Genomic DNA, 4,174 nt, shown 5'->3' with positions numbered 1-4,174 from the left:
ATTGTTTTTGTGCCTTAAAGCAGACTTGAGCCGCTTTGATGTGCCACACTTGAGAATGTCAGATGTTTTCTTAATCACAAACGGCGATAAATGAGCGTCACTCTCGTCCTCTGGAACTTTGTGACTATCATACACAAATGACAAATATTGATCGAATTTTTCTTGTCTTGACGGACTGCGAGATACGCGAGCAGGCGTCAGCGGTTTCTTTGCCATGGGCATGCTCGGTGTGAATGCTATGGAGTGACGTATGCACTTTTCCTGTATACCGCTCACGGTCGATTGCAGTTGTGCGCTCTTTAACTGTTCCCAAAGACAACGCTCGTTGTAGGAGCGATAGATAATCTCTTCAGAAGGGTAACTGAAAGGAATAGAAAATAAAAATCAAGAATCAAGGAGGCATTGACTGACCTGGCGTGAAATGTGCTATGCTGTGTAGAAAATTAATCTCTAAAGCTTCAAAGATTTCCAAAAGGAAACATTGGAAAAGTTAACAGTTAAATTTAGGTTAAGATATCGTTCGGCCAATTAACAAGCACTATTTTCAAGAACCCGGAAACAGCAAAGACTGTACTTTAAGGGAAATAAGGGATTATTGTTCCAAAGACCTAACAGTTTCCTGGACCATTGTATGAAATTAAAAAGTACACCAGTTAAAACGAGCTAGAAAGGATGTGGCTTACTCTCCATTTACTTGCAAAAAATTTCGGACGTTTTATTTTAGATGAATTTTCGGACACTTTTTATCGCATTTTGGACAAATTTAAGTTTCGGACACTTTGCTGAAACATAACACTGCAACTAAAGTAAATTTACGCCTACAAAGCGCGAATTAGACTGAAACAACATTCATCTGTACACCAACGAGAAAATAACAGAACCTCTTACACATTTCAACCAGTGTCCTTGAGAAGAGTTAATTCGGATCAGAAAGGGCAGTAAGAACTTTGGAGCTACTTAAAAGTCTTACCGTAAATATTTCGTACGCTGAAATTTAAGACGCCAAAGAAAATTTCGGACAGTTTTATGTTCGGACTTTATTTCGTCCAAAATTAAAATCGTCCGAATTTTTGGCAACAATTAATGTGTTATAATTTATTTTTTAATTATTATGATTTATACCTGACAGAATTGCTGAAGGTAACATGTCTACAAACCCCTCTTCACTCTCCCAATACCGCCAATACTTACTCGAGTTCTTGGACGACTTTCTTGGCTTGTCTCAATGTTAGTTTGGTAGAATATCGGAAAAAGTCGTGTCGTTTTATTCTTAACATAATTGCTCCTTTGCTAACAAGCATCAACGTTCGGTCCTTGGGTCTAAGAACCTCGGAGACGTCCTACAGACAAAATCATATGATAACAGAATAACTATCTCTGTGTTGTTACTCGTGGGCCTTTTTCCTTAGAACGAAGATAAACGTTTAAGCTAGAACGGGATTCGAAGCCATGACCTCTTTGATATCAGTGCTCTATAAATTAATTTTTTAAATGAGATTCCATATCAATCATAGGGTTGCGTCACAATGTTGATTGAAATAACGTTTATTACGCGGGCTAGCTCCGTGAGCGGTCAACGTGAACCGAATCCTGCGCTTTGATTGGCTACCCGAGCGGGCAAGATAGCGCTGTCTTGTCTGCTCGGGATTACCCGCTCTGTCCTGCAAGAAAATAGTGTTCTTTTTCCATATAATAAATCCTTTATTAACCAAGCTTGTTCGGTCAAGATGGCTGGATACTGGCCTCGTTCTTTTTTTTGCGTGTTTATGGACTTGGCCAACATCCAGCCCTATTGACCTCACGCTTGATCAATTACCCATATATATTTGTGTGCTCTCACTTACAAAGATATCGCCGCTCTTCATGGAAGCTATGTTCAAATACACCACGTCTTTATTGAGCTTGCCCGTTTCTGATTCACTTTTGATCAACTCTGAAAAGTTCTCCGAAACCTGTTTATCTCGTCTTTCCAGTTCAGTGGGAACGATTTCGACTTCAGGCTGTTTCGCTTCTGTTTCTTCTTCCTCTTCGTCTTCTTCATTTAAGACGTATGAAATGTCCCCCTTGGCGTGCGGTTCATCTTTATAAGACAGTTCCATAACCTCTAGGATCTTTTCGGCGCCAGTGACGTCATCTTCTAAATCGGATTCCGAGCCTGACACGGAGGCCCTTAAAATGACGAAAGTAAGATGTGTGCGTATATATGGTCACATTATGTGTGGAACTGGCACGATTTCGTTGGATGATCTAAAAGACTGACTCGCGGACAGACAGACAGATTGACTGATTGACCATCATATCTGTCTGACCGTCTGACTGACTGACTAGCTGGCTGTCTGACTGACTGACTGACTGACTATGTGAAGGACTGACTGGCTAACTGACCGACTAAAGGACTGTGTGACTGACTGACAGACTGACCGTCTAACTGAGTGACTGACGGACTGACTGACTGACAGATAGACAGATGACAGATAGACAGACAACCATACAGATAAGCAGACAGACTAATATCGACTATTTATTTGCTGAAGACTTGTGCACAGATGGTTTACTTAGCGATTGAATCATTACGTTTGTAATATTATCAAAATAAGTTATTGACTTACCTTTCATTATCCTCCCGGTTTTCATCCACTTTCTTACTTTCATTAAAGCTGAATGGAGTCTTCAAACTTTCTTCTAGTTCTCTTATCCAAATTTTGGATGGGTCAGACTGGGTTCTACGTTTCTTTCGTATCAGCCTGGTGGGATAAATGATGTCATCGTTTGTTGTACGTCTTGGACAAGGAGGCTTGGGAGGCACGCGCAGATCAAGTACTTTAATTACTGAACATTTTCCCTGAAAATGAAGGCGACAAATCACTGAAAAACTGCAAGGGACGAATACAAGACGGAATTAGCCACCTAAAATATCAATATAGCAGGTCATAATAAATTTATACAGGCAAAAACTAACGATAGATAAATCCGACGTTTCGGCGACATCTTGGCGCCATTGTCAAGGGAAACTAATTAAATATGCGATTTCAAGAGTAACTAAGAGTTCAGAGTTTCTAATTTGCATAAGTTAGACAAAGACTTTAGCGCGAACTGAGTCTGATTGTACATTTAAACACGGTCGTAATTGTTTAATGAGTAACATCTCATTAATGAGACAATCAAACTTGTTGTGGCATTTTTTCAACACGCTAAAACAATTGCGAAGGTCATCCGGAATCCCGCCTGCGTGTCTATTATCATAGTGATTGCGTACTGACGAGGTCTTGCTTCTATGTCCATCAACGCGTACGAACAGATGGCCACGGGTGTAACCGACATAACCAGCATCGCACTGGTCACACTTGAAGTTATACACAGCGCATTGTTGATCAATGAGCTGAGGCTTAGGTTCGCTTGTCGGGAACTCCTGGGCAATCTTGCGGCTCGTAAACACCGGTTGAACACTGGTCTGCAGCTTCACACTGAGATCTTTCAACTGTGTCTTCACGATATTAGCAGACTCCTGGTCTTTAAAGGGTATGACAACCCGAGTAGTGTTTTCTGTCGTAGATCTGGACCGTAATGAGGGCTGGTCAGCGACCTTTAAATTTAGGAAGGTTTTGACAGTGGAGTCAACAAGGTGCTTGGGATATTTCAGTTTAGAAAAAACAGACTTCAGTCGTTCGCACTCCTCAGTGAAGTAGGACCATGACGAAGACAGGCGATGTGCGCGATCGAGCATAGTTGTCAATAGTCCGTGCTTGTACCTATTATCGACATGACTGTGGTAATGGAGAAGCAGACCACTGTTTGTTGGCTTCACAAACACTTTAGTTTCAATACGAGGCGCTCTGTTTAGGAGTTGAGTACCGAGAAAGGGAAGCATTCCATCATTTTCGACCTCCATAGCGTGTTGAAAAAATGCCACAACAAGTTTGATTGTCTCATTAATGAGACGTCGGATTTATCTATCGTTAGTTTTTGCCTGTATATGTTTATCTAAATCATTGTTGATCATAATAAATTTGCTAAAGAAAAAAATATCCAATACGTGACCAATTTTGGAACGTGTAGGGACTGACCGACTGGCCGGCTGGCTGACTGACTGACTGACTGGATGACTGGCTGACTGACTGGATGACTGGCTGACTGGCGCACTGGCTGACTACCTGACTGACTGACTAGTTGACAG

At 41.3% G+C, this 4,174-nt stretch overlaps 1 long non-coding RNA gene across 1 annotated transcript; it reads right to left on the bottom strand.

Annotated features, from left to right (window-relative positions):
• Nucleotides 1-950: 950 nt before the first annotated feature.
• Nucleotides 951-1,907, bottom strand: LOC145462981 (uncharacterized). Its single transcript, XR_014041275.1, has 2 exons — nt 1,845-1,907; nt 951-1,340 (listed from the first exon to the last, which is right to left on the bottom strand). It is a non-coding gene; the product is annotated as an uncharacterized LOC145462981 (long non-coding RNA).
• Between the last annotated feature and the right edge of the window lie 2,267 nt (nt 1,908-4,174).

Source organism: Orbicella franksi, chromosome 12 (genome assembly GCF_964199315.1).
Source record: "Orbicella franksi chromosome 12, jaOrbFran1.1, whole genome shotgun sequence".
In the NCBI taxonomy this organism is placed as follows: Eukaryota; Metazoa; Cnidaria; class Anthozoa; order Scleractinia; family Merulinidae; genus Orbicella; species Orbicella franksi.
This window is presented reverse-complemented; position numbering and strand designations above follow the sequence as displayed.